General features: G+C 40.0%; 1 long non-coding RNA gene across 2 annotated transcripts in view; it reads left to right on the top strand.

Moving 5' to 3' along the window:
* The window catches only part of LOC124212131 (uncharacterized), an 84,900-nt gene that overhangs the window by 63,121 nt on the left and 2,231 nt on the right, over nt 1–19,548 (top strand). The window contains exons 5-6 of one of the 2 annotated variants that reach the window (XR_011176398.1): nt 1,132–1,338; nt 4,721–5,120. The exons of the other annotated variant lie outside the window; for it this stretch is intronic. This is a non-coding gene — a long non-coding RNA (uncharacterized lncRNA). Of the gene's footprint in view, nt 1–1,131; nt 1,339–4,720; nt 5,121–19,548 lie in introns of those variants that run through there. 2 annotated transcript variants of the gene reach the window in all.

The raw sequence follows: 19,548 nt of genomic DNA, 5'->3' as shown, positions 1-19,548 counted from the left end.
TGTTAACAACCAGTCGGACCGAGTGTTTTGTCCCTCTTGAAATGTGTTCATTTCCGATGGTGGGATTTCAGATTCCGAATGGCTTCTGATACCATCTAACATTCCGGCTCTTCATCATCGTTATAACTCGGCGTGTGACGTAACGAGCTGATTAAAACACAGTAAATGCCTCTGCATGATTACAGTGTGAGGGAGGTGCATCTACCGGCAGGAATGGCGTGGTCGTTGATTCAAAAGTTTACATCTTTCAGCCAGAAAGTAGGTAGGTAGAACTCGGTGAGCGTACTTGCGAAACCTCACTTCAAACGTCAGAATGAACAGGCGAGTAGTGGGTGTCCGCGCCATACGTCGACTGGCATAGGCATGTGTGTAGGACCGAATTTTGAGTGCTTATGTCAAATATTGACTTTGTGATTATACTCGGTGTTGACAAAGATAACTATCTTTTGTTGTTCGTGTTGTACGATATCGGACGTTTTACGTTACGCACATGTATTTCGTGAGTTGTTAACAAGAGAAAAAAACCCGTTTATTTTCACTACTGAGAAACGAGAAAACATCTTTCAAACGCATAATACGCAATTGCTCATTCACCTACAGTATAGACGCGTTATTCATAAGCTTTACAGGTATTATCATTTTTCACATGTAATAGAGTTGAGAAGTAATTTGGGAAATCAGACCTGCGTGTCGCTAATTAGCGCAGCTGCCTACCATCAAACGCGAATTAACTGGTTTCTTAATTCCATCACCTGTCTCATTACGGCTTCATCAATAGGCAGACCTGGCCTATTTATCCCGGGTCCTGATGATCGGACATGTGCTACTTTCAAATTTGTTCACATTTTGGGATAAAATTCGAACTGGAAAAAGAGTCGTTATCTTGTAATTGGTAACAACACTTGTTCAGTCAAAATAGGAATCCACAGACGGTTCAGCTACCCCATGAAAATACATATTACGAAGCATTATGCCTCTTTTCCATTTCCACAAACGTGATATAAGAGCGTAAGTCAGGAAAACATAACCCGTCATTCTAAGTCGTGACCAACGCTGCGCACCAAATCGTAATTCCTTCTTACAAGAAACTCTCTCTAAAGTCTGGAGACTGACTATTTGTGCTATTTCTAGGCCTGCCCAAACTACTTGGCAAAGTTGCAACTGTGACAAACAGGCACCGTCATCCAGAGTAACCAGGGGCACCAGGTGGATCGAGGCTAGGTGCGAACGTGCAGAGTACTGCCATTTAGACGCTTGCACGTGACTCTTCCCACGCCCAGTCCGAATTCTGTATTTGAAATAACCGACTAAACGACGGAAGCTCGAGAACTTAAGCAGGTGTGCCTCACGCAAGTCTATTGATCTCCAATCTATCAGGAACTCCTAGCCTTGAGCATTCCCTGAATTCCCTTTGTCCAAATACTCGGAATCCCTAACGGTTGACGTTCAAATTTCCCGCGCGCGGTTTTTTCAAATTTCAAACGCTTAATCATAACATTTCGTATCTTAGCTACTGATAAGTAACAGTTTTGTCCCGAATGTCAGAGATAATAATTTTTTCGTACATATCTAGGTCATTAATCTCTGCATAAAGGTGACGTACTCAACAAAACCTATGACACTATGTTATTCTTTCGAAAATTACTGCAGGGATTTCGCGATCGATGCGAATAGTGGAAACGAAAGTAACTCAGAGTCAGCAAGATTGCTTAAGGGGTTGTACCTAGCCAGAATTTTTCGAATACCGTTTTTTTTTTCATTTCATTTTCGTAATTTACATACATTCAAGTATATGTACAGAAAACTATGTTTTCAAAGTCGGTAAGCGAAATTTCTCGGAATGAGCTGAACCGAAATTTTTACACAAGCTTTTCGAATATATTATTCATTCCTTGATAGCAGGTTTTTTTTCGCCGATAAATATTTTCCATTTTATGAACAAACTAAGCCGAAAATTTTTATGAAAAATCGAAATTTTTTTTCTGAGAAGCTGCCGTTTTGTTAAAAATTAACATATTGCTTATTCCGTCGTTTAAAGACCAGATAACACCTTATATTACCTAAATCTTTTTTGTCTCATTATTTAGGATGATCCAGTTTAGAGATATTTTGCTCACCGCAATACACCTTTTTTAGAGCTGTTCTCGACGATCGTACGTACATAAATTTTTATACTAATAAATTGAAATGTATCTTCTTGTAAAATCCTTGAAAAATCGCTCTCTTCCGTTTCCTGACTAGGTATAACCCCTCAAGACGTTTACGCATTTCTCAGGCGCCTGGAAGATGCGTGTTCAGTCCTTCGGTTTTCTGTTACCATGCCGAGTCGCAATGTTTGCGCCCGGCAGGTTGCAGGGCGCGGGCGGCGTCGCGACGCGGGCTTCGGTATTGATCAAACCCGACTCCCACGGTGCCTGCCTACTTCACATCCGCGCAGACCCGGGCCCGCAACCAACCCTACGCAAGCTCTGACCCATTTGGCAGCATTCCCAAGCTCGAGGTGAAGTTCCGGCGTCGCGTCGCGTCGAACCGTCCGATCATTATGCGTGCCTACACGGAGCCAGCTACCGGGACGCCCAAATTCATCTTTACAGATTTTTTATACACCCTTACTATTTACGCTCGGATCGAACGCTGAACTAAATATCATCAATCATCGATCAATTGTGCATATTCAGGGTTCGCGCGCACAGGGAAAAAATCAGGGAATTTTTTGTCTGTCGGAGAAATAGAGTCGTTCTTGTACAAAGTACTATAGATCTTAAGAAAAAAAAGAATGGTACTTAAAATTTTGTTTCGTCGCGTACCACTTCGTAAATTCTATGTACATCACTCAATAACGAAAACCTCCCTTAGTTTCTTCTTACGGAAAATCGCAGCCTATTGTTTTTAAATTTACAGTCAGACAGTAAGATACTTGTTAGGTATTAGTATTGAGGTGTAAAAAAAGATTTTCATTAGTCAGCTTTATATTTCTCGAAAGGTTACTGGAAGAATTCTATTTCCAAGCTGAAATACCTGGAAAAGTTGGGAAATTTTAGATTCCGAAAAGCGTACGAACCCTGATACCAAACTTATACCCCGAGTTTCCATCCTTTTTTACATCAAAGAATTCGATATCTCGAATCTGTATACGAACTTTTCTCTTGCGTAGGTGAGTGTACGGTCACTTTCAAGATTCCGAAGCGTTGACAGCAGATTTTTTACCTTTTCTCCTGCATCCCAATTCCTTTTGTGTTGTTTGTTTTTTTCCGAAATTATCTAGTAATTTCATTCGTAGCAGTGAAAATATTTTGAACGACTACATAGTATAATAGATCGAGTGGCCTAGTTTTGTCCACACTTTATTTACCACAAGAATCTACTTTATCACCGCATCGAATCTTGAAACCAAAAATGATCCACAGCAGTTTATGTATGCAGGCATTGATCGATCAAGCAACTTTATAAGGATAACTAGCGATAGATTGAGACCGTGTGTATAAGCACCAAGCCGAATACATAAAAGAACGGACGTATCATCGATTTCCGTATTTTGAGAACTTGTATTGGTTGGAAAATATGTTTACGAGTCCCGGCGATATACATATATCGTAAATAGTTGATTTTTGTTCGATCTTTTTTTCATTCTTCCCTGATATATATATATCGTCGGTGAGGGGGGAACAAAGAGAGCGAAAGCAAGTCCAGCGCGCGATCGACCTGAAAACGGCGCCGCGACGGCAGTCTCTCGGGTTGTTTTTACGCCGTTTCACTCGAAAGTAGAGCAGGCAGCGAGCTTTCGGGAAATGTGTCAACCACGGGTATGGATCAATACTATGCAGCCCCGGGCGCTTTTTCGCGCCCCCTCCTCGCCCTCTCTCATCTCAGAGAGAAAGAGAGAGAGAGAGAGAGAGAGATGGATTGGTGGATGGATAAAGAGGGTGCAGGACTCTGAAAGAGCTGGCGATTGCGCGGGCGCGGAAAAGAGCAAGAGAGAGAGATAGAGAGAGAGAGAGAGAGAGAGAGAGAGTACGAGCTATACGTGAACCAAAGGGGAAAAACTGCTGGCTTGCAAACCCGTACCTGTAACAGTTTATAAGTTTATTTCAACATCACGAACGGCGAACGATGAAAGCTCTCATTGACCCCGCGTTGCTACGGAGGCACATCATGTGTATTATAAGCGATGAGAATTAATAATAACCGGAGTTATTTGGAAGATACAAATTTCCTGCCGACTCTATATTCGAAAGGGTAATTAATTATCAGAATATCCGTTGTTAGATTTTAATTTTAATCGTGGTATAACCGATGGATTGAAGAGAAACAGAAAGCAGACAACCGCATGACGCGTGTCAGAATGAAAATCGTTCATGTCTTACGACACCGCTTCCCACTGAATTGAAACAAATAATAAAATGTAATTTCGAAACATAGTTGCGTGGTATCTCTGAGAGGTTAATCGGCCCAATAAAGATTCACAGGAGTTCATATTAGAATAAGTAATATTCATTAATGAATATCAAGCTTTTGCATATGTTTACATTACGCGTATTTTTCACGAACTGACGCCTCTTATCCATCGGTCATAGAAGGTTGGTTATTCAGAGAGGATGTTTCGTACACACACCTATGTGTCTAACTTGTCCATCAGACCTTAGCCTAACTATTTTTAAATTCAGGTTACAATAGTCGTGTACGGTAACTCGTTATTAAAAATCCCATTTTACGTCCACAGGTAGGTAGGTCAGTAGAGGTTGACCTGCTCACCCCGTTCGCTGGATTTAAGGGTGCGGAAAATAAATCGGAGACTAGTTTTTGGAATAAATCTCCACTTTCTGACTTGGCTTGTGATGGTACACGCAAGAAACAACGACGGAAGAAAGAAATGGAGCAGAAACTCGCAGGAGGTGCGAGGGGGCGCAGAATTACAGGTTGCACCCCTAGTTAGTAACGCGAAGAGGCTATAAGAGGGATGCCTGGATGGATGACTCTGATGCACAGTTCATTAGCGGCTCGAGGAGAGAAGAGGAGAGGTGCCGGACTCTTGCTCGGAAACGAGGCTACCAATCCGCTCCGCACGCGCTCAAGAGGCCGCAGCCGCGTTTCGTTCCCGCGCGAGTCGCGGTGCCGTGTCAAGAGGTAGATAGAAATAAATTGAAAAGACCTCTGGATGTGTATGAGGTGTTTGCGGTATGTGTTAGAGGCGAGGGAAGAAGACTCGTACCTCGGATCGTCTTAACTGTAGTACCGCGGAAAGTCCACATCGCTCATTGCCGTTTGACACTGTTTCGAAACCGCCGCTTCGCTTCGCCACGTGAAGACGCGTATTACGTACAGCGGAGGCGACGGATTTCATCACACTTAAATGTACCCAATCCTCCGCCATTAGGAATAAGTATATTATTTCCTGGTGACGAAGAACTGGCGAAATTGCACTCTCGGCAGGTTGGCACTAAAAAAACACCACACCACCACGGAAGAACCTGCGAGGTGACGCTCAAAATTTGTTACAGTCTTCAGATGTAACTTGTTTGAATGTTCAATCCTGCTGGAATGATTACTAGTGGCCAAAGTCGATGCGGGATTTTTTATATGTCTTCAACAGAGTGGTTCATTTTTTAAGTTTTTTTTTCAAGGTGCCTACCTGGTGAAGGTAGGAGAATATTTAGCGGTCGCTACCAATTATTGTAATATTTTTTATTTATTTTTATGTGCACACCTTACGGACTTATATATATATATATATTAGTTCATTGTTTTTTTTTGTATTGCAATTTCGTAGAGTCCGTGCCATTTCTTTATTCCAGCATCAATTGAATTTGTATTGAAGTGTTTTTATTCAGGATTGTGTATAGAATGGAGCTGTCAAGCCATTTCTCACGTTTCAGATACATGGACTTCGATATTTGGCGATATATACGTCAACGTCGAAATGGACTAGGACACCCTCTTAAGTCAGGAACCCGTTTGTCATTAATTCGATCCGTTGAAATTCAAAAATTACGTCTGTAATATCGTAGGATTAACAGCATGCAGCGAGAATGCGACGTTTCTTAGCGTTTTCGCTGTAAGTTTTTTGTGGTTGATGACAGCGACTTGTGCGCCCGAGAAACCGATTATTCACAAAAAATGACGTCAGTCTAATATCATGCTCAAAACAAGGGCCAGCATTTTTTCTAATCAAAAATTGAAAGAGACGATGATTGTTACTTCCGCTCGTTTTACTTTCCGAGTTGTCCATAACTGCATGGATAAGTTTGTCATTAAATGCAATCGATGCGATATTGTTTCAGTCAAATTTGAGTAAATGGACTTCTTCTCTACCCTGGCAAATTCACTGACAGCATAATTCATACCGTGAAGAGTACCTCTCCATAGTATCAACCGTTCTCTTGTTGCATGTCCTGTAAAACAAGCGTAAACAGCTCGACGAATCATACACCGTCCTAATCCATTTTTGCCGTTGCAGATTAGATTGCACGGAAGTCGTGGCCACGCCACAGCCTTATTCGTAGCTTGCGTAACACCGCAGAGAGTGATTCCAGAAATAGGTCAGAGAATTTTCTCTCGCAATCTCTTGGAAGCATGGAGGTATAGTATGTCAACTCTGATGTAAATAGTCATGTCCTCGGTTGATTGCCGGCACGTGTATTACATGCATCCAAATAGAACAGATCAAACGGTCGCTAATGAGCAATTAGAAATCCTATAATTACCTCTAGGCTTGTACAAAGTTTTTATAATTGTCAAACAAACATCTAACCTATAGTACATCCATTAGTAAAAATTTGTAACTTCCAGATGTTCCGATGCATACACCTACAAAGATAAAACAAAATGAATTAAAATAACAAAACTTATGACAGGTATCGCGCAGCACGCGATGCGTCGTTACACAGAACCGTATGGTTGGCTTGTGAGATTCAAAAACCCGACACGGCTGGACTGATGGTTTTAAATATTCCGATTATTTGACTGCACAGCTTTAACGGTACATACGCATTAATTATCTATCATACATTCACACCCTGCATTCAGAGGGAAGCTCTGCGGTACTGGTCAGTTCGCGACCAACCCCAACGTAACTTATTATGTACAAAGCATAACTACGCCGGTCTAGCGACGCGTCGAAAATCTCACCCTCGGACCTCCCCAACGGTTAGCTAGTGAAGCAGCTCGGCTCAGCGAGCTGCAGATTATGTCCCGAGGTAATACAGCACAAGGACTTGTGCATTCCTCGCTCTCACGCGATTCCGTGTTTTCCGTATCTTACTCTTCTTGTTTCCTTATCCTTTTGTCACGGGTGCAGAAAGGAGGCACCCCTGCACCTCCGAAGGGCGTGGATAAAATTATTGCCCAGGTCTTACCCTGCAACGAATTGACGTGTCCCGTTAACGCGAGGCACCATAGAGTCCTGCGGCATGCAGCAGGGGATGATGGAATCGATCGACCCCCCTGCAGGCGGTCAACTCGGTGGAACATTGTAGCTCGTAACCCCACCAGAGAGAGAAAGAGAGACAGAGAGAAAGAGAGAGAGAGAGAGAGAGCTCATTTTTCGCCCCAGGTAGTAGCAGTGGTCAAACCGGACCATGGACGTGCTCCGCGAGTTTTCCCTGACCCCAAATCTATTATCCCAGCTAAGCTGCAGGGGTTCGAAACATCCCCCAACCCGGAGACGATACCCCACGAAAAACTCCGGTCCAAGGGTTGACATTCCACCACGCTAAATATTATACCAACGACCGAAATTATCTTTTTCACACCATCAATGCGTGGACGATTCTTTGAAACTCCCTACCCTTTTATGCATTGCTCAGCTTCTTACTGGTTGGTACTTATTTGTAATGAAGTAGATCAGTCACGTAGTAACGTCGTCGTTAATCTTCACAGAACGAATTCAATTTTTAATGTTAAACAGAAGCGATCAAATTATCCTTAACCGCATTTACTCTTTCCAAGAGAAATCGCTTCTAGCGTTGATCGGTTTCGTTCCATCATTCTCAACTCATTGTGCAACCAGCAGAAGTTCTTCTAACCGCCATTCCGTAATAGTTAAAAATGCGATAAACGAATATCGTCGAAGGTGATACATCGATTCTACTTGAGTATCCCGACATCTTATAAATCTTTCGCCGAGTAATTACCGATAGAATAAAGTCCACTCTATAAGCACTTTTGAAGGGCCCTCGTGCAGGATAGCGAGTGATTACATTCTTCGTATTCTTTGTGTACACACTTTCTCATTCGACATGATTGCAAGAATTGGGAAATATTCATAATTATCTATGCCAATAGCTTGCTCAATCGCGATGCAAGCTCATGTAAGTAAGTAAACGTTTATTATGAATTTCAATAAAGCAATTACACAGATGTAAATTGATACACATCGCAGAAAGCCTTCTGTACGTGGTTATCACAGAGCTGATATGGAGCCTACGTAATCCACGCACCTTAAATGTCGCTGGTCAATTCTTTGACTATACTCTTAGTGAATATACGTTTACAGATATAAGTAACGCGACTAAGTGGACTTTCGCACGAGTTCAGTCTGCGTGTAGCGTCTAATCAACCGATATGAAACTAGCCCAAGGTCGTTGTCGAGTTGATAACTACGACCTCTTTCAATTCCATTTCCTCAGCTTTGTAATACCATATAATTCACCGTTGTATAATCGCGTCGTGCAGCTGTATAGAATATTGCGGATATTTTACATGCCGCAGGGTTAATGTTATTATACATATACTAGGTATGCAATTTATATCAGGATGTGTAATACAGTGATTAGTGCAGAGGCACAAGTATGGAGACTCTATTGCGATAAATATACGTACAAGCATTTTAGAAAGTAATTTATATATTCGCCCGTGGTAGACTGACAGTAACCTTAATTATATGTAAACCATACGCACATCTAGGTATACATCGCTCGACAAACGTACGACTATTTACTTTTAATGAAAGTTTCCACAATATCCAGATACCTCAATACACACGTATAATATTGATTGTCGTTTTCAGACTTATATATAATTATTAAATATATTTTTAACCCGCGCGAACAAATATTATTCGAATTAAACTGCCAATCTTGTTTCAATTTCCAGGCTTCTGTACATTTTCTGCAAAGATTAATAACTCAAGAATGATGAAAGTAGAGCTCGCAATCAGCCTCTCCAACGTATTGGATAAAATTTTACAATCGAAATATTTTTCTTCAACGAAATCTCGCAACGAATGAGTGGAACTCAAAAATAACACAATAGCTTGAAATAGGACATAATTGTTCTGAATATAGCCACAATTGAGTCTCAACCGTAAATTTATTTCAGCCATTGACAAGTAGCACATGCATAATCAAATACTTCAATTATGGAAATAAATGTGAAACAGTGTTCAGCGTATGAGACGAGACTTTCTTGTTCGGTGAAAATCGAAAATTGGAAAACGTCAGAGGTTATAGCGGCAACGCAAACGTAATAAGACCCATACGTGGTATTCTACAACTAATTGTGTACATTGTATTCGAAATTACACGATCAGATAACTGATTCAAAATCCTGTTACACATACACATGATCCCATTCGAACACGGTTTCTACTTTCCTCATTTTTTTCCTAATCTGCAAATACATAATTATCAAGTATACCTATAAAGCGATCAAACGTTCTAAAAAGGTTGCTAAAATTCATCTTGCGACACGTGTAATTACACCGAGAATGATGAATTATCGCGTTTTCATCTACTCCGAATTCCGCTTTACTCGACGTTTTACAAATTCAACAGTACAAGGTACACTAGGAGACAATGAATCTGAGACGGCTAATTTTTTCCACTAGATAGTTACGTTGGCAACACAGAGAAAGCTACAGCGCCACATTCGGTTGAGCGCGAAACAAACTCAATCTCAATAAACTTAACATAACCCATGGCCGCCGAATCTAACCTTAGAATACGTGTCAATCTAACAAGTCATTATTCCCGCGGTATTCTAAGGTTAGATTCGGCGGCCATAGGTTATGTTAAGTTTATTGAGATTGAGTTTGTTTCGCGCTCAACCGAATGTGTCGCTGCAGCTTTTTCTGTGTGTCAATGTAACTGTCTAGTGTAAAAAATGATCCGTCTCAGATTCATTGTCCCCAAGTTTACCTACCTATGGACCTCTAGTCAATGTCGCGGACCGTTTTATAAACTGAAGCTTGTGTACATGTAACCGTGTAACAAATTATTCCAGTTGTTCCTCGGCGCACCTTGTTAAACATTCGGTACCTAATATACATACACACCTATATATACACGTATAGGCGCCTACCTATAATATTTTCCAACGTATTCAGAGGCACGAATGCCGCAGCAGACTACGTTTAGTCCAGTTACCTTCAATGTCGGTCTACACTTTGTCTGCTTATCATTACGTCGGGCAAGAGCACACTCGTACGTATGTATATTGAAACTGAAAGTTTGGTTTTAAAACCCGCACGGACCTCGTCGCATGAACTGCGATAATATCGCCTCGAAGTCCTTGGACCCACCCGCGCGTTTTGCACTTTGCATGATCTCGCGATTCGTATGTACGTTCTTTTCTTTTTTCTTTTACTATTATTGTTGTTATAATTTTTTGTTTTTTTCTTCAACCGCGAAACTTATCTGCTGTACGGTTGGCGGGCGGATGGCAAAAACGTTAGATAATATAAAAATTTCCGCCTCCCTTGATCGAAGATAAAAACGTATCGTCTGTAGTACAATAGATTATTATATTATACATGCATTTTATCTTTCGGTGGATGATATATTTTTACAACGAAAATATCTTCTATATTGTTGCATAATATTACGTCAAGGCTCGTTCCTTGAAATCCATGATACGATGGTCAGACTATCGAAACCGACAGGAAAATATTGATTTATAACAAGTATTGTGGGCATACCTATTACCGGTATACGTATGGTAAAATATCACTTACGTAACCTCCCGGTTTAGTAAAATTAAATCAGAGGTTCTCAACTTACGTGAGAAAGAAAATCCGTAGCCCGTTTTCAATGTTCTTCTATTTGAAAGAATCGTGTCATTTATTGTGTACAATAAATATATTTGCTTCGTCGTTGAATACACTCACGATCAGTGAGATTGATTCTGAAACGGAAGTGATAGTTGGACAAGTCGTTTAGCATTGCCCGCAGCATTCGCCCAACCTAAATGACTTGTCCAACTATTACTTCCGGTTCAAAATCAATCTCATAATTATAATGCACGTATACAGTACGCAGGCATGGGCATACGTTAGGGTGTTTTACAAAAAAATAATTTGCCACTTTCTACCGTCGCACCCCTAAAAAGTTTGCTTGGGTCAAAAGAAAGATTCTGTGAAACGATGAGCGTTCTACGTTATGCGGAAGATCGTGCTCAATTTATTTTTCGCTTTTTTCACATTTTTTTGAATTTTTGAAGAAACACGTTATAGCACTTTAATTATTATTTCTTTCCTGACTTATTTATATTCAAACCGAAAATCACGATCCATAACACAATGCTTTATCAATCGGGAATCTTATTCTTCTAAATTGAAAGTTCATATGAAATTGTAAGTATTTTATGAGATTGAATTAATAATGAAAAAGTCGTCAGATACGCTTCTCAAACATCAATTGGAGACTTGATATCACAAGTGTGGGTCTTCTCAGCGACGTAAATTGATATTACGATTGATGTAAGCAACGAAAAAAAAAATTTTTATTCACGATTCTTCATAAATTAAAAAAAAAATTTAATAAATTGAAAAATCAACCGAGCGCGATATTACACGTATCATCACGCATCATCACGCATACACGGTCATCTTTTTCCAGAAACTTTCTCTTGACCTGAAAATCGCAAAATTATTTTCTTCTGAAACACCCTAGTATATACATCCACCTTCTGCAGCGTAAAGTAACAATTCCAGAGACGCAAAGCGGCAAAGTCTTGGGCATTGGCCATCGGTGTGTAAATAAATGAGCTATCAGAGTGCGTGTATTACAGGAACGAGGTAAGGTAACCACAAATCGTGCGTATCTGTACCGCACAATGACGAAGATCCATCATTGTTCGACCCAATCGAACGAGCTCTATCCATTCCGGGTTTAATGCACCCTGATTTGTCCGTTTTTGTCGTTAGAAAACACGGCGTTCTTAATCGAGCCAGCTTCGTGGCTTAGACTAAAACGATGTTTAGTCTAAAAAGAATGTCCATTCCTTATAGGTACTACATCAAATCCGTTATAAAGACAATTATTGTATCTCTTGGCGGATGAACAATTCTGCGATGCACCGCGAGTTAAACCTGATCGAGCTGGGATTAGATCTGGCGAGTATATTAAAAAAAAAGCGCGATAGCGACTGATCCGGTCTTCAGAGATAAGATTTTAAGGGATAAAAGTTGCTCTATGTCCCCGGCACTTATCTCCGTCTTGATGTAAAAACATGATCATTTATATGTAGGTAGACGTACGTAATATAATAAGAGTACCAGGCGATTGAAACTGTACCTGCGGGGTCATAAAATAGTACGAGGTCATTGTGCTTTTAAAAATCCGTTGTCATGCTCGAGTACAAGAGTGTGTGTGTGTGCATACATATATTAATATATATATATATATATATATATATACATATATATATATATATATATAAATACAATATACATATATATATAAATATATATATATATATATATATATATATATATATATATATATATATATATATAAATATAAAAATATATATATAAAAGGTATTACACTGTTATACCTACACGTACGTATGTATCTGGCTTTGTAATATACCGCGTGCAGAAGAAAGTTAGTTGCAGGGAACGGAAAATAACGATGAAGCAATATTAGAAAGTGGTTGTAGGTATACATGGGAAGTTTATCTGTATAACACCTTATTGTATGCTTGTGTGTGTGTATCCATGTACGTACCCCCTACAACGCTACAATAATATCCATGAACTGTACTTCATATAACCGTAGGAGACGAGTTGTTGAGTATAATATACCACTTATACTTCTCGCGACGTTCGACTAACTGACGGTTGTTCGTAAAAATAAAAAGTTTTTATTCTAATTTCATTGCATGCAACGCTAGTTTCACTCGGTAATCACGCTTTTCCGTCCACAATTATTCTCGGATACACGTGCGTGTACATCGACAAAAAGATAAAAACAAAAAAAAAAAGAAAATCGAAGAAACATCGAGACGCGGTTTTTACTCACTGTTGCCAGCTCGTAAAAATCCGAGTCTAGCTTCAGGCTAATCCGAAATTCAAGCAGTTTTTGAAATTTTTGTACTTTTTTTTTGAAATTAAATAAAATCGAAATACAACTCTTCTTCACAATGAAAAGCAGCTGACTCTATCCTCTATTGCAAAACCTTGTACCATGAAAATCTGTCGGAAGTTCAGGCCAAATTTTTCTCAGCGTAAAGAAAATTGAAACAATCAGTTCTTGCGAAGAGTTGCAAGTTGTCGATTTATTACGCATGTTCTTGATCAAATAAGCCACAAATCTTGGCATTTTGTGATGTAAAAAGCGATTGTCTAGGTACACAACAAGTTTACATAGAGACTTCGAGCAAATTCGATACCGTTCAATCTCAGTAAAGTTACAAGTTTATGGCATCGTTTTTAGAGTCCAAAGTCATACGAATAATTAAATACTAAGGTTGTATGAATTTCAATACTCTATAATATTGTCTTTATTTAAAGAAATAACTACCAGTACATTTCAGCTGAATAAATGAATATTTAATCATACTGTAACTTTTTGCTTTGATTCCAGAGATAAATGTTGTTTTGCATTTGGTAAGCAGGAAGTGAATTTAAGAGTTAATCGAATCTTTCCTTTTTTTTTTTTGATTCCGTAGATCGATAATCGATTGCGCTAATAACAAAGCAGATTTCTATTTTTGGCGCTAATATTCAAAAGTAAAGATTTTAATATAATGGGACGAGAGAAATAATTAGGTTCACGATCTTGAATTTAACGGAGTGATTGTGGTAAAAAAAAATGAAAATAGTCAAGGACTGAGCGGTAACCGGAACTAAAAATTTCTCTCAGTGTGGGGGAGGAGAGAAGGGGGGGGAGGTGGTTCATTTACGGATTCGGACACCCTGTATACCCCCGGGTCCCTCTCTCTCTCTCTCTCGCAGCAGTCTTTCTCCTTATGCAGTCTCCCTCGTTCCGTAGTGTCGTTATAGTGTGCAGCGTGACGTAATCGTGTGCGTGTCTCATATCTTTATATCCGGCGGGTCCGCCGTAGAGTGTACATAAGGCCCTTGAAATTTTATAGTTTATATCCGAACCCCTTACCCTGTCTCTCGTCGAAAGTTTGGTTAAAGAAAAAAAGAAAATAAAAATTCATCATTTTCTCACCGTCAGGCGTTTTTACCTGGCGCTACAAAAGCGGCGTCGAGGGTTCCCTCGAATAGATGGCAATGCGCGGGGACTTATCCGCGCAGAGCATCTTTGTCAAGGAGACAAAAGCGGCGCAGCCCAGTTAACCATTAAAAGGGAACACGAATCATTTTTATTACAACATCATGCGTGGTTTATGCGTTAAACCTATGTTATACCTACGTGTATAACGTATATGAAAGATACGATTTGACGCGCTTAGATAAACGGGGCAAAAAAATTTTATATCACAATTTAAATCGCTCTTAGAGTACCTCGCAGCGACACGCTCACGGACGTGAAATTATACACGTATGTGTTTTTGTTTTCCCACCGACGTGTATTGCTCCTCCAGACTCTCCGACAGCTGTCCAACGGGCGTAATATCACCGCAATGCAACATTTCCAATTCGGTTTGCAATAGTGCAGGACACGGCATACGACCGTGATAAAAACCATAAAAGTTTAAACGCCCCGCTCCAGCTAATCGGCAGAAACTTGTTTCGCTATGTTGCTCGAGTCAAACGGGTTGCGGGAAAGTAAGGGGAATCCCCATAGACTTCTGAACCGTATCTATCTTCGTGTATAATTCACTAAGTCGGTTTTACGATCTTACATATATATCCTACGTTGATCGAATCGCCGCGACGCGCCGTGACGCCGGCGTAATTGGGTAATTAACTCCCCAGGGCGGCCGGCACGCGTCCTAAGCCAATTTCGGAAAAACTAGATGAATCTGGTGTACGTCGCGTATCGGCGTTTTTTTTTCTTTTTTTTTTATTCATTTTTTCATAACATATGAGCGGGGGGATCAACGGGAATACTGCCTTCACGTACGATGATCCACAGACTTGTGTGTCAAGTATTTCAAAACTGTACTCGTGTTTTCGCGTCCATCGTTTGTCTGAAAGGGCCAAGTCGTTTCGTCATCGTTTTGCCATAATTAAGAGAAAAAAAAACAAAAAAAAACCCCTCCAAAAATTTTACAATTTTTTTTCACATAACTGCACCATTTAATTCTACCTGTATTGAATGAATCGTCGATCATCTATCAATATGTATGAAAAAAAAATTTTATGTTCTGGAGCAAATGGCCTTTGTCGAAAATCTCAATTTTCAAAAATCTTGAAAAAAAATTAAAAATATCGAAAATCGAAAACGAAAAAAGATCAAAGTGGTGAAATTCTACCGATCCAGAAATTCACGCAACTGAAAATCTTCGATAATTCAGAATTTTGATGTTCAAGATGTTTAAATTTTCTCATCTTCGCACTTTCGGAACTTTGACTTTTCAGAGTTACGCTCTTTCGGCATTTTGTCCTTTCGGAACTTTGCACTTTCGTAACTTTGAGCCTCGGGTTTCGGACCATTCGAAACTTTGATGTTTCGTCAGAGTTCTATTTCTTTAGTTTAAGTTTCGCTACCAAAAAATTCGGAATTTGTCGCGTTCGGAACTTTTAAAATTCGTAATTTCATCCCCCCCCCCCCCCCCCCCCCCCCCCCCCGCTCGAGGGTGTGTCAGAGTTAGGTGTATCGGAAAAGTTTATACCCACAGTAAGCCCTGGTATTCTTCGGTGCGATGCGGGGTAAGATAAAACAAATTGAATCGATCAAAGCGAAATTAGAGTAGACTTTTCGGGGATGGAGTCAAGCGTATTTTCCGGGTTACATAGGGCCCCGGGGGCGAGGTCGTTCAGGGCGGATCTATCGAGGCTACGGAGACCCGGGATCTGGGTCAAATCTGGGTCATATATGGGTCACCAGGTCGCCTCTTTCATTGATCCAACCTCGGCGCCCAATTTTCCCTTGTTTTTCCAGCCCTCCACGCGAACTCCTCATTGTGCACAATACCGCGACCCTCTTTTTCAGGTCTAAATTACAGCCAATTTTATTCCCGACACGCGCCAAGGTAATTCGACATCGCTCTGGAAATCTGACAGCATTCGCTTAAGGTCAAAATCGCTGCGGTACAAGTCCAAATTTCTGAATCGTCCGAGAATTCTCGAACACGATAAAAAAAAAAAAAACTTTCTTCCTAATCTGTAAAATTTCATCACTGATAATCGATAAACCAAATCGACTTATAGTTCGATGCATCATCGATACTTATTACAGTCGCCGTTGTTTTACAGATAAAATATGTTGAAAAATTTATATATTACAACCGAATTTATACTAATCCGGACTTTTCTTTCCATTTGTAAAGGTAAAATGAAACGGCTGGGTTCTTTGTTTAAAAAAAATTCAATTATCCGCCTGCCTAGCGATGCGACGTGTAAGGCGATTCAATGTTTTGCTTACAGGGGTTGAATTTCGTCGGATTTAAGTGGCGCGGAGTGAACGGTTGTAAAACCGTCGAAAAGCCGAATGATATAAGTCAAGTGGGAAAAGTCGTACGATCACAATATTAATATTTACATTCGGTTACACATTCGTTGACTGCAGGATCTTGAGATCAGTCAGGTATCTACGTAATACGTATAACCGTGGCACATGTGCGTGCATACGAATCACTAACGCTTCGGTTTCTGCTTGTTATTTTTAGAAATAACTTCTTATATACTTGGCTCAAACTCTCTCAGAACCCGTGGGAGAGATACGGTTCCTGTAGACCGATAGTATCATCGCTTCTTCAAGTACCCGAATCAATCGTAACGACAAACCGTGGCGTAAGCATACGTGTTTAATACGTTTTATACATCGATGACTGCCTCGCTCCTTTATTATACCTACGCGGTAACTTGTCAAGGAATTCCTTTGAGGATTTCCACCAATGCCAAACGAAATCCGTTGGGTATAATTCGCGATACATCTTCTCGGCGTACGGTGCATCCGTAACATATTTCTTTCTCGCTCTTTTGTTCTTCAAAGTCTCAAGTATGGTTTACACCTTTTTTATCGCAGTTGAATGTATAGCCGCATGCATTGAAAACTGTACCACCGCGATAATGTTTGAAAGTTTGAAAGCGAGGCACACCGTTACTTAGGTTTTTCTTGTATAAAAAGTTTATTCGTCTACTCGAGCTGCCTCTTTTTTCGTCTTCATTCGCCTTCTTGGAGGTTTTTCACGCTCTTACTTATTCATACTTATTCATTTAGTTTGTTGTAATCGAAGCGAATATACTTAGGTTTCCTGAAAAGCTGCTCGATCACGGACCAGCTGGACACACACATACATAACGACTATAAATATCGCGTGAAACCAGCAAAGGACAGTGTGAAACACCTGGACAACTTCCATATGGGCATAAATTTTACTCGACGAGGTATATAACAGATACGTTCCTGGATACACGGACATGTCATACACAAGTGTATCCCCACAATACAGAGCAAACATTATAAATCGTGGAATTTTTTTTATAAAGCCCAATTCAAAGAACTCCTTTCACCTTTGCCAGGACTTTCGCTATCTACGGAAATTCTTCTTTTTTTTTTCTTTTCTATCTTTACCATGCCTTTCAACAGTGGAATTAGGTGGTCGTTAAAAGCACAAAAATTTCATTCTTTCTCTGTGTAACGTCTGTGAATTTAATTCACCGGAAATATTCGGCTAGTCTCAGCTCCCGGACGGTGTGTTTCTATTTCAGTATTTGGCACCAGAACCTGATGCAATTTTCAATAGCTATACCCTCCACTGATTTTCATTTGATATAAAACGACATTTTAAGGGAAATCAGAATCAGTACAATGAGAACGTATTAGTACTTCTCTAAATATCGATGTAATATTAGGGCTTAAAATAAGTCTCTTGAATCAGGATGTTCTCTACGGATACGATTTACCTCTTGTCGTAACTCTTAAGACGGAGGAAAGTCCATTCATTTAATTTCCATTAGACAGACAGGGAGTTTATTTAATTATCGTTCACTACCGTTGGCGAAAATAACCACGCTGGAGATATCTTAAACGGTATTTTCTCTTTTCCTGTCAACTTCCGATTCAGACTCCAACGGTCCATTCATCCTTTATAAGCCCCGTTCGTGCCATTCTCTGCATATTATGCCATCGGACCGCACATAACGTAGGAGTCAAAAGCGAAAGATATATGATAACAAATCACGTATATTTATTGTACATATTTATTGTATATATATATATATATATATATACGTCCAACCCCCGCGCGACGTGATGCAAGCGGATGTTTCTCGCTAGGATATTTACAAAACATAAAAGGGTTATTGATGCCTATGGTCGTTGTCGTATCAAGTATGGACTAATCGCATAAGTCAAGCTGCAGCATTGCTAGGCTTGGAAGGCAGGCAGGCACATATAGTCATTCACCACTCGATTGTGGGTGGAGAGTGTTGAAATAATATATGTGTAAGTACAGGCCTCAGAATCAACATGTGATACACACTTAGCAGCCGATTCATCAGGGCCACCTCCAAGTACACGAACGTGATTATTTCACTTCTGTGCCTAATGGAAGCAACGTATAGTCTTTTATTTATATTTTCACATACCGATGATAGACGAACTTGATTATGCGGTAAGAAACCTCGCTCTCGTTGCAAGAGCCGATAAAATTTATTACACGATATATTTCACCGTAAACCAAAATTCATGGAGGTCAAAATGACCTCACTCTCAACTTTAACGACATATAACAACAAGTTGTTGTTGTTGAATGAAGTTTGTTCGCTATCTGGTAGCGTTTTGAAGTGTCCTCCGAGCGTGTTAATATCCGTGCAAAAATCGTTGAGAAAACATTGCGTGCGTGTTGCGGTCATACGGGCCCCATCGCGACTTACGAAGAACTGTTTCGTGAAAACCGTGTTTTATTTTTGTTGTTTTTTCAACACCGGAGTAGCTAAAGGAAACGTAAGTATTAATATGATAACCCTTTTTTTCCTAACAAGTATATTACGCGCACTTACTGCGATATTTGTAATCAGATGGTGTACAATTTACGAAGTCGCATGTTTCGAGACACCTTACTTCGTGATGTGTCCCCAAAAAACTGACCGCTAATCGAACATTTTGTGCATTGACTATACGGGACTGGAGTACTGCAATACCTTTTGTTCGTAATTGATATGATAACCTATTCCTATAAGAATATTTAATAAAATGACTCGAGCTTTTAATAATTTTCCGTTTTTACTTCACTCCAAAATAAACCCTT

This window comes from Neodiprion pinetum, chromosome 2 (assembly GCF_021155775.2).
Source record: "Neodiprion pinetum isolate iyNeoPine1 chromosome 2, iyNeoPine1.2, whole genome shotgun sequence".
Taxonomy (NCBI): Eukaryota; Metazoa; Arthropoda; class Insecta; order Hymenoptera; family Diprionidae; genus Neodiprion; species Neodiprion pinetum.
This window is presented reverse-complemented; position numbering and strand designations above follow the sequence as displayed.